The sequence below is a fragment of the Lycorma delicatula genome, chromosome 10 (genome assembly GCF_047948215.1).
Source record: "Lycorma delicatula isolate Av1 chromosome 10, ASM4794821v1, whole genome shotgun sequence".
NCBI lineage: Eukaryota > Metazoa > Arthropoda > Insecta > Hemiptera > Fulgoridae > Lycorma > Lycorma delicatula.
In genome coordinates, this window is record NC_134464.1 from 121,770,466 (window position 1) to 121,783,157 (window position 12,692).

Consider the following 12,692-nt stretch of genomic DNA (forward strand, 5'->3'; position numbering starts at 1 on the left):
GCAGTAAAATAAAAACTAACTACATCTCACAAAAATACTATCCAGGAAATTCTTTTTTATTCAGCGATGAAGTGAAGCGAGTAATAGAAGGAAAAAGGGATTTAACTGGAAGTTTTGTAACTTTCAGTTGTTGTTGAATTTTATTTATTATATTTTCGCTTAATAATTTTTTTCTATAACTAGATGTACACAGATGTTGAATGCACTAAGAAATAAAAGAGTGATGCCCTTGTTGCCAACAAACAACAGGTTGTTTGGACCGACGCCAGTATATCTCCTTTATAAGCTCTGCTTTAATAACAACAATGTGTTCCGTTGTTCGTTTCGCTTGATTGAATCCTTTAGTTTATAGTTGGCAACACTGGCAAATAAAAGTTTAACAGTAGATTCTATAGCTGTATTTATTAAATCAACAAGTGTTTTTAAATAATATATGATATTTAAACTACGAAAAAGTTGGATCTGGATTAAAATATTAACGCAAGTACAAAGTATAAGTTATGATTATATTGGATTATCTTTATTTAATAAAACTTTTTTTAAGATAAAATCTTTCAATGAACGATATGTTAAAATTTCTAATCTGTATGATTGAACGATCTAGAACCGGTTGTGCTCTTTGAAACTTTTCAAAATTAGGCCTATCATTTACATAATTTTTCAAAACTTATAATTTCCTTAAAACTGATCAAATCTTTTGATAATTTCGAAAAATCTATATTACTTACACTCGGGTTTTCTGTTCTTACCCCTCAAATGTTAAATTCTTACTATTTATAATAATATATGTGGTATTATTATTATTATTCCTAACGTGTACGTTGCAATCTTTTCAAGTAGCGAACAATAAGCATCCCAGTAGTCCAATTAGATAAGGATGATATGTAAGACATGTAAATAAGAGGTGTAATCTTGTACAGACTCACGCAGACCGTTCCCAAGATTTGTTGTTAATTGAACCCCGATTACCAAAATAAACCGCCATTCACTGTCCGCTATTCAAATCCGTATAAAAGCAACTTACCTTTACTAGTCTTTGAACCTCAAAACTTACGACTTAAAAAATCAGCTGTTAAACAATTGACTTGCAACAAAGATTTAACCACTAGACCAGCCTGGTGGGCTAGTGTAACTTTTAACAGAATTAATGTTAACTTTGTATGGTAAATTCAGAAAAAAATAACGAAACAATTATCCCGATAATATTTATCACATTAAGGTTAAGAAGGCTAAGGGTTTTAGTATGAAAAATAAATATGCTTACCTGGACGGTCTATTCCACCCAATATCCATTCAATTATAAGCACCGTTTTGTTTTCATATTAAAAATCTTCAACTTATCCTTACCCTCAACACCTTACTGTAATACAAAAATAAAAATAATAATTAGAAATAACATAATTAAATTGAACTAATCTTTAATTCAAATCGTTGAAAAAATAGGAAAAAAAACACACAAATTCACATACATACGTACAATAATACACAGTTATTCTATTAATAAATTACTATAACTTTTTTTTAACAATCGGTAAAAAATAAAATCAAAAATAAATCTTAGACCTCAGGACGCAAAACAACTATTATCTCTTCTAAAATTTGATAAAATAGATTACGTTCTTGGTGACACTGCTCCACGTAAATTCGTAGAAGTTTCAATCTAAATGATTCCTATTGGTACGGACTCGTTGTTTCATCTTTTCACAGTAGCCCACACTCATTCGATTGTTGGATGTGAGTCGCCGTCTGGGGATCAATAAATTTTCGATCATTATTCATCGTAATTATTCACGGTAATTTATGTTAGCGATGTTCGGTAACCCACCGGATTGGTCAAGCGGTGAACTCGTCATCGCAAATCAGCTGATTTCAAAGTCAAGAGTTCTAAGTTCAAATCCTAGTAAAGACAGTTATTTTTATACGTATTTCAATATTATATCGTGGACACCGATGTTCTTTGGTGGTTGGGTTTCAATTAACCACACGTTTCAGGAACGGTCAACCTCTCTCGCTTTTTCTATTTATCCCGGGACCACAGTAATATATTAAGTCAGAGGACGTAGTACCTTACGATGGTTCCGGTGATTCTCAGGCCGACTATTCCTGAGATATGTGGTTAATTGAAACCCAATCACCAAAGAACACCGGTACTCACGATTTAGTATTCAAATCCGTATAAAAGTAACTGCATTTACCAGGATTTGTACCTTAGAACTCTCGACTTCAAAATTAGCTGATTTGTGTTGACGATTACCCACTAGACCAGCCCGATGGGCAGGAATGGTTGACCTGAGCCTGTACAAGACTGCATGTTATTTACATTCATATATATCATGCTCATTCATCCTCTGAAGTAATTAATACCTTACGGTGTGGTTCCGGGTTAACAGAAACAGAAAGAAAGGAATAGTCGGTATATCATAATAAAAACATCAAATATCCGATATGACAGTCGCCAGTAACATTCTGTAATATAACTGCTGTGCAATCGGAGACAAAACCACTGCTTTGTCTTGCGGGAAACCCCACCGAACACACATTGCTGGAAAATCTGTCCTATGACGTTCTTCAGCTTCGCGAAGCAAGATTTGTCTTTCTCAACTGTAATGTTCGGCCCACCTATTACTGTCTTGATTTCTTAATAAACTCTCGTAATAATACTATTGTGATAAGCTAGAAAATAAATATAAAATATCCTACTAAATATAAATTTCTTCCTAAAAATCCTTAAGGATTACCTTCCCATTAACCAAATTTAAGTCATACCTTCTTAATTTTCTTCAGTAACTAAGCATTCCAAAGTTCTAAGGAGGCATTTATATTTAATTGTTAAAAATTATAAGTTCGACTAAATTTTAAAAGCAGTTTTTTTATAGATTAACTATTATGTCCTTGACATTTTCCTGCCAATATTATTTATTATTTCAAAATTACGAGTTATTATAATCATCCGGTTATGTTTCCGAAAATAGCGGGGTGCGACCACCATTTTCTTGACTTGCGTAGTCATAAAATTACATAAAATATAATCCCTTTAGAATGATATTTATAAAAAATATTATTAAATAGTCTACTAAACGACACCATGATTGGCAACAGTGAGGGGTCAAGAATGCGATACAAGAATGGCTCAGACAACGTGAACAAAATTCTTTACTACTAGAATAAGAAAAGTCACAGAATAATGGGACTAGTGCCAAAATGTAACCGTGGATTACGTTGAAAGGTAGTCATAGTTTTATTGTTATTGAATTAATAATAATAATATTTTTACAGACATATGACTCGTTAATTGTTAAAAACAAACATTTATAAATAAATTATATAATGATTATAATCATCGGTTTTAGAAACGGTCTGGAAACAAGTGATGAACTCTTTGCCTTGAATATACAACTTCAGAAATGATCTGGCTCAACGAAGAGCTGTCTTGGTGTGTTTTATTGATTACGAAAGGCATACGATAAAGGTAGATATGGTAATCTTATAAAAGCGCAAGAGAATATAAATATTGAAAGCAGAGACATTTGAATTATTAGAACAGTTACATGCATCTGTTCACTAAGCTTCCGTACTTTGATCTCTGGCTTGGTGTTTATATTGCTAGAAATTAGCTTATTTAATACCTTGATCTGATTACCGATCGCTGTCATCACTAGCTCAAATAGGGTTCTGTCTTCCTGGCATTAACCCAGGTTTTCTACCTCTTTCTGCCTCCTTCGCTTCAATAACCGGTCGAGGGATCCCGTCCTTTTAGGCGACTTGATAAGCATCCTGGCCTCCCCAGATTTAACACCTTTGTTGTGAAATCAACAACAAGAGAGAGATCCTTACCTCTCTCTTCCTGTGACGTCAATTCAGGGTCAGCTACATTCCTAAGTGGAAATCTAGGTAAACTCTTTCTAGGTTTAAATCCTTGTAATTCATAGACGAACCTCCTGGCTTGGACAAAATTAAGGATTAGACTGGTATCCAAGGCGCAGAAGCGCTTTTTCATAGTGAGAACAGAGAGGAATACGCCAGATTCAGATCAACATCAGGGGCATCTGATCATCGGAGTTTTTTAATCCAAATAATAAATTAAATTTCAGATGTCTTAACATGCGTAATAACACCGTTTCAATGTATTGCTATTTTTGGTATAACTTGATTTATATACTTGCAAATGAGCGCCAAATACGTAATGTTGCTCATAATTTAGACCGACTTACCTTTGGGCGCATAAAATAAATAGACGACCAAGGTTTCCATTTACGGTAGATCAGAGGGACCGAATCGTCCGATGGCAGTTGCAAGCATGGAATTTTTCCCGTTTTAGACGTATGCAGTTTGTAAGGTGGATTTCCCCTAATCGGCATATTATGCAGTTTCTTTCTGGACAGGATGTTTTTTGAGATAGATTTGGCCAGATTTGGTTTGATTAATTCAGGATTTTTTCCGGAGTGTAGGGTCATTGTGATGCAGGCCATGTCTTATATGTCAATTTTTTCCCTTTTTTATAGAGCAGAGAGAGGTAGGGTATGTTTTCATTAGAAGCTTATTGAATTTGCTAATTTATTTCTTGTTTTTTGAGTAAATCAAATTTTAGAACAAAATTTTCGTTGTAATCAGTACTTGTTTTGTTGATATGAGGACGGCATTTTTGGTGTTTAAAGACTCAATCAAGTTAATGATCTGAGAGCGTAGTGTAATTGAAGTTAGATATGGTAGGAGTTTTGTGTGAAACTTCGGTGTTACAATAAGGCGCTGGGATAACGATTCCGCAGTTAATTTGATAGTTGAAAGTTGTAAGTTACGGTAGGTGGTCGTAATTGCAAGAGACCAATCAAAGGAAATTGTAGTTTGTGTAAATATACTGATGGAAATGTCTGCCGATCCCTCTGCATCAGTGGAATCCTGACAGAGGCGAAACTGATGACTGTGATGTGTTATCAGGTTTAGAGGATCTAAAAACGACTTCCGGTAAAGCCCATCAAGGCTTAGAACGGATGCGGTAGTATGGCGACCGGGATCGTCACAAGGCGAATGTCTTCCCCCGAGGAGGATAAAATGATTATAATGAAATATTCTAATAATGATGAATTAGCGAGTCAAAATTATGTCAAATCACCCTCTGTTAGTCTAAAAAGATATTTGGGGAAATACGCATGATTATTATGGTAATAATAATAATACTAATAATGATACAATAAAAAATAAGAGTAGCATATAAAAAAGGCCTCAACGTATTATAAAATTTTATTAATCTACTGTTATAAAATAATAAAATAAAATGAGACTGAAATAATCGCAAAAAGAGACAGTATTAACATATTTTAAAGTAACGTTACTTATTTTTTATAATAGTATTTCAAGATCTCTTACAAAATTTACAGGAAATATAACTACTGCTCCGCATGAGTAATAAATCTGAAAAATAATTAACGGGTGTCGTTTACAATATAATTCCCCACCCTTAGTCATTCTTTCCAAGTAATTCAGAAGACTGGTATTATGCGGGGATTAAAACTAAAATATTTCATTATGACGTTACTTGATCCTATAAAAGACGTCCTTAAAATTTCCTTGTGTCTTATTTCTGTCCCCGTTTAAATAAAACTCTATTTTATACTAAAATAACATGAATATGTAATAAAATTATAAATCCTATGAAATGAACCGGTTTTTTATTTTTATTAAAACAATTATCTGTAATTTTCTAGATATAATAAAGACTTTAATAAAAGTTTATATACACAGATGTGATTACGCGACTTTCTATCGGGAACTCTGTTATTCTTAATAAAGAGGAAAGTATTTTCTACATTTTTTTTAAATTTATAGTAATAAGAGAATTCAGCCGAACCGTAAAATGTTATATAAATTTTGGTCAAACAAACATAATCAGATCGATTAACGTTCTCGTCATCTAATAAACTCCTCCATTAAAATTTCGTTTTCACTTTGTTCAAAATAAAACGCTTAATATTTTAGCAAATAACATAGATTTTGATAAAACTCATTTTTATGGAAATATAAAGATTGAAAAATAAACACGGTCGCCGTTTTGTAATTTTTGAAGGTATTTAAGGTTTGATTTTTTGCTAATTTTAAAACTTTATCGCAAAGACGCTTACCAAATATTAACGTGATTCTTCTATCCGAAATTGAAATATACATTTTTGTATAAAAATAACAAAATGGCGGACAGTTGGAGAACGATGGAGAAATTGCCATTTATCCTAAGGATATTTTTTGTTTAGTTTTACAAATAGATTCCAAAAAAGTATAGCCGGCTCACCGTTTTATAAACACTCTGTATATACACGAAAAAAATTAATAAACTGTTTCTCAACTTTAATTTTTACAAAACACGATATGTGAAATTACGTTCAAAATCACAATACCACGACTGGCCCGACCAAATATTGTTTTGAAGTCAAACAAAAGATTAAAAGATAAGAGAAAGTTTCCAAATAAAATGAAATAAAAAATTCGTGAACAGGACTTTCTAAATAAGGAATAATAAGATTAAAAGTAAATATTTGAAATAGTATTCTCCTCTTCCTGTATAAATACTACATTTGCACATAATACTAAAAATCGTCTTTGTAATATGAAATATAATAGATAATATTAATTATAAGAGTTTCATTATTTTCTTTTATCGATAAAGTAAAAAAAAATGTATGAAATTATTTCACTATTTATTAATGGACTTCATAACAAAAAAAAATTAATTAAATTTTTTTTTTAAATTACTCAATATTTAACCCTACATAAGTTTTTACAAATTCGGATAATTCAGTTAAACAAGTAAAACACCAAAACGTTATCAACTATGAACGGGTCGTTTATAAAACGAGACGTAAATATAAAATTAGCAAAAAAAAAAATCCAAAAATCATGTTTTACTAATTTAGATGACAAATATAAAACAAAACTATTTCAAATAGTGAAGAAATGTTATTTAATAAAACGGTAAAAAATTAATGGCTATGAAAAATCTCACCGACCAATAATATTTTAATATTATAACCATTCGTAGGTAAGAAATAAAGAAATACAACCGATCTGTGTTGAAAATCACCGGAATGATATCTCGCACTATATTGCTTTCCAGTATATGTTCATTTCACAACCAAGTTTTATACAAAAAAGATGTAGTACAATAAATTAGAAGAAAATCTTCTCAGTATCGGTGAATAAGTTAAATTCAAATTCACCATCACGTGATTAGCGATGCTTAATTTTTTATCTTAACCTATATAAAATAACATAAAAATACTTGTAAAAAATCGTTTTAAAGAAATTGAAAATGAGATCAGTAACAGGAAAAATAATGAACCGGAAATAAGCTATTTTCATAACGCGGACGAAATTTAAGGTTACGGAAACTAACCGTGTTCCGACCGGAAACAAGAATCTTAAAGTTAGAATTACAAAATATATTTTATCTTTTTAATAGCGACAAATCTTGATGTATTCATTTGTTTTTCTTTATGAAAGAGCGGTAATCAACAGCTACGATCAACAGCCCGGTGAAGATTGGTAGCGTACGAAGAGAAACCGGTGCCTGACCGGGATGCGAACCCGAGATTGCGCATGAAATGTCGAGATGCTATTAATTTTTCTAAAATAAATGTAGTGAATTGTGTTGTATGTTGATAATGTCTAGAAGTCTTTTTTTTTAGAAATTTTGTCCAAAAACGTGTAAAATTATTATAGTACATGAAATTTCTCCAACTTCTTGAATTTAAATTATTTATATTATCATATAATCATGTAATTTAACGTATGAAAATAATAACTTATATTTTTTAAATCTACCGTGTAATATTTGAATAAATACAATATAATTTATGAAAGTTACAAATGTATTAATCGGTCAGTCGATAAGATTCAATTTTCTTCTTAAATATATTATTACAATCATAATGAAAAATATTATTATTAAGGAAAAATTACTAGAATTCTCTACAGAAGAATTGAGAGGAGAGTGGAGGAAGTGTTAGGAGAAGACCAATTTGGTTTCAGGAAAAGTATAGGGACAAGGGAAGCAATTTTAGGCCTCAGATTAATAGTAGAAAAAAGATTAAAGAAAAACAAACCGACATACTTGGCGTTTATAGACCTAGAAAAGGCATTCGATAACGTAGACTGGAATAAAATGTTCAGCATTTTAAAAAAATTAGGGTTCAAATACAGAGATAGAAGAACAATTGCTAACATGTACAGGAACCAAACAGCAACAGTAATAATTGAAGAACATAAGAAAGAAGCCATAATAAGAAAGGGAGTCCGACAAGGATGTTCTCTATCTCCGTTACTTTTTAATCTTTACATGGAACTAGCAGTTAATGATGTTAAAGAACAATTTAGATTCGGAGTAACAGTACAAGGTGAAAAGATAAAGATGCTAAGATTTGCTGATGATATAGTAATTCTAGCCGAGAATAAAAAGGATTTAGAAGAAACAATGAACGGCATAGATGAAGTCCTACGCAAGAACTATCGCGTGAAAATAAACAAGAACAAAACAAAAGTAATGAAATGTAGTAGAAATAACAAAGATGGACCGCTGAATGTGAAAATAGGAGGAGAAAAGATTATGGAGGTAGAAGAATTTTGTTATTTGGGAAGTAGAATTACTAAAGATGGACGAAGCAGGAGCGATATAAAATGCCGAATAGCACAAGCTAAACGAGCCTTCAGTAAGAAATATAAGTTGTTTACATCAAAAATTAATTTAAATGTCAGGAAAAGATTTTTGAAAGTGTATGTTTGGAGCGTCGCTTTATATGGAAGTGAAACTTGGACGATCGGAGTATCTGAGAAGAAAAGGTTAGAAGCTTTTGAAATGCGGTGCTATAGGAGAATGTTAAAAATCAGATGGGTGGATAAAGTGACAAATGAGGAGGTATTGCGGCAAATAGATGAAGAAAGAAGCATTTGGAAAAATATAGTTAAAAGAAGAGACAGACTTATAGGCCACATACTAAGGCATCCTGGAATAGTCGCTTTAATATTGGAAGGACAGGTAGAAGGGAAAAATTGTGTAGGCAGGCCACGTTTGGAATATGTAAAACAAATTGTTAGGGATGTAGGATGTAGAGGGTATACTGAAATGAAACGACTAGCACTAGATAGGGAATCTTGGAGAGCTGCATCAAACCAGTCAAATGACTAAAGACAAAAAAAAAAAATTAAGGAAAACAGAATACACAACTATGCAAAAAGAACATTGTTCTAAGTTATTTTAAAGAAATTAATTATTGTTCGATGAAAACAAACCTTTAAGGTATACCTCATTAAAACCTAGAGACGAAGTGTTCAACAATCTTGCCACACATTTGCAAAAGGGAAAATATAGAAAACGAACGGCTTTGTAAAAATTTAATTTATAGATCGTTTGAGTAACATAAAATGAGATAAAAGAATACAGACAATTGAAGTTAGAAATCGTCTCAAGCGGGTACCTCAGTTTCAACCATTTTTTAGTAAATTTTTTTAGGCTTAAATTTTCCAGTAAACGGAATGTTCGTGTAAAGCTGATATGACGAATTGAAGTTAAAAACAATTTGTCAACTTTTGTAATTTTTATTAAAGAAGATGGGTTATTTATAAATAAATTTATATACGTAGAAAATAAAATTCACTCGACTACCTGTTGCAGAAAATTTTACCTTAACCGATATAAAAGAAAATGACGATATATCAACAAAAAAATATTGGAAACAAAGATAACCTATAAGAAACTTGAAACGAAAAATAAAAATTTAAGTAGCTATTTTTTATAACTTAAAAGTACCGCAACATGTCATGTTGTAATCCTAATCAAAAGAAAATATATTTTCTCCTTTGTAAATAGTGATAAATCTGCATGTAAATATATAAATTCTCTGTATGAAATCAAATAAATGGCATTATTTTTTAACGTTTTTCAATAATTTACATGAAAAAGATTTGGATTTATTTAAAAGAACACGTATTTCCGTCTTTGTATGCTTGATGCAATTTCCACGAATGTAAAAGAAAAATACATAAAGTATATTTTAAAAAGGTAGAATATATGAAGGTAGAATTTAATGAATTAGACGATACAATATTTTATCAAACCGAGATGCAAAATATGGCAAAATTATTATTTACGGTCTCAAATTTTATGCAAGGAAGATGATTATTACCTTTATCGCATAAAAATGTACAAACTAAACGATCATTAGTAACAAATTTATAGCTAGAAATAATTTTAAAAAATCTCGACAAAAATTATTTCAGTAATCAAGGTAAAAATGTTCAACAATTTCTTGTAGGTGTACGCCATTTAGCCTCGATAATTACAAGTGCAGAATATTCTGCTAAATAAATTTTCAGAAGCGAAGGTATGCTTTAGAAAAACTTGCTTAAGAAAATGTTTGCTATGAAATGTTTCAACTGTCAAAAGTATTTAAAGTAATAGATTAATAAAGTAATTCTTATGTATGACGTTGTAAGTGATTAACGTAATTAGTTAACCGGTGTAAAAAATTATCCGAGTAGACGTTATATTAAATTTTATTTTGAGTTAAATTTGCCGGTAAATGTAAACAAGGTACAAATAGTGTAATAAATTAAATATGTAAACGCTTTAATTTTTGACAAAAGCGCATTAAATCTTGGTAAGTTGATGTAAAAAAATTGTTATCGTGCGACTATCTTAACAGAACCGGTTTAGAATAATCTCAAAATTCTGGTAGAATTGATAAACGGATGAAAAACGTAACCCGTTAAAATATTTAAGATCGAATTAAAAAAATGTATTTTCGTTTATTGCCGACGAAAAATCTACTTGTAAATATAACTTGTGTTTAAAATTAACAGAACTTATAAAAACATTTACATTATTAAAAAAGTTAGCGTATTAATACGAGAAAAACAGTTATTAATAATAAAGTGATAAGGATACTTATTGATAAGGATAAAATTATGCGGAAAGCTTGCCAAGATAAAGGCCTGAAGCAAGTCAAATTGGGAAAAGCGAGGGAGAATCTCAACATCGATTGTCTGACCTTTGCAGTAGATCTCCCCCTCTTGACAGAAGATATAGAAACGGCAGAACAAAAACTAAATAAACTAAACTTGGCCGTTCCTACATGGAACGGCAAAAAAGGCAGGCTTACAAATTTTCATAGAAAAAGCAGAGTATATGACGAATATTAAGAACACGTCAAAACTGTTAGAAATAGAACTCGCGAGATTTAAGAAGACGAACAAATCTAGGCGCTTGAGTGAAGTAATCCGATCAAATGGAATGCACAAGGAAGCAAACATCATCAGGATCAATAGGATTTTAAAATCCTACAGCCTATCGAAGGACATGTACAATAAGAAACGGATCTCACGGATGAGCAACATACAGGCAACATACAGCGGTAATCCGACCAGGAATTTTATAAGCGGTAGAATGCTTAGTTGTGAACCGAGTGTAACTATATTAATTAGAACTTGCTGAAAGACGGATACTAAGTAAAATAATAATGACCGAAAAAAAAAAGCTAACGATGGTTGGAAGTTAAGAAAGAATGAAGAACTTAACAGAAAGTTAGAGAGAATTAAGGAAGTCCTATGTAAGGCATTCTACGACATTTGATAAGAATGGATTCAAACAGGCTTTCGAAGAGAATCTTTGATATAAGTGGTTAAATGGTTCAAGCAAGTAAAGGAGGACCTACTGGTAGCAAATATAAAGTGTAAAGGACTTAAAAGATCTTTGCTTAGAAAAAACTTAGAATTCAAAGGGATCGAGAAGAAGAGGAAAGAACGTGCTTCTTTTAAAGAAGTTCGGAAAAAAAAATTTTAAACAAATCTGTAAAGTTGTTCGGAAGAAAACAGGAAGCGGCACAGTGAAAGAAGGAGAGAGTTTTGTAGAGCTAAAAAATTAGCTAGAATTTAACTATTATGTGTGATCCTACACATAAAAAAAAATAAAGATAAACTTAAACATCCGGTCAGAATAAAGATCGACAAAATAAATTATCTCAGAAGTATTATTAGGTAGATTTCATAAGAAATCTACCTATTGTAACGGGTACGATGATTAGACTTCCGGAAAATTTCAACATATCTTCGCGTTTCACATCTCCCAGACTCCAAAACCACCATCAGTTCAAAAGTTTATATATACATTTATATTTATCTATATAAATAAAAATGTAAATGTTCGTTTGTTCAAAATCTTAAATCTCCGAAAGTTCTTGTATTTCACCACCGATTACTTCGAAATGCGACACAAAGTTGCATTCGAATACGCGTGTGTTTTTATATACCTTCTATTTATATATCTAAGGTGTCACACCTGTGACAGGTAAAAACATGCTTTTTTTTGGAGAACAACGCTATCTGTTGAACCTAAAAGCAACACACGCGATACTAAATACTGTACGATTCCATTTAAATGTTTCCGATATGTGTGTCCACTATAGACTAAAAAAACTACTGGACCGATTTACGCGCGAGGAAAAAGGAAAAACCGGAAAAGAGAAAAATCGAAAAAGGTAAAAGGGAAGCACGCAAAAAGGGAATAGGGGGAAAATGGGTTAAAATGGGAAAAACAGGTTAAAATAAAACGGGAAAAGAAAATGGAAATGGGAAAGGAGAAGAAAGGGGTAAGGAGGGAAAGAGTAAAGGGTAATGAGGGTAACAGAAATGCGGGACGGAAAGGGAAGGAAAAG

At 31.5% G+C, this 12,692-nt stretch overlaps 1 long non-coding RNA gene across 1 annotated transcript in view; it reads right to left on the minus strand.

The window, feature by feature from the left end:
- Positions 1–1,267: 1,267 nt before the first annotated feature.
- LOC142331230 (uncharacterized) overlaps positions 1,268–12,692 on the minus strand; it is a 226,045-nt gene continuing 214,620 nt past the window's right edge. The window contains exon 5 of the long non-coding RNA XR_012757925.1: positions 1,268–1,360. This is a non-coding gene — a long non-coding RNA (uncharacterized LOC142331230). The remainder of the gene's footprint in view (positions 1,361–12,692) is intronic.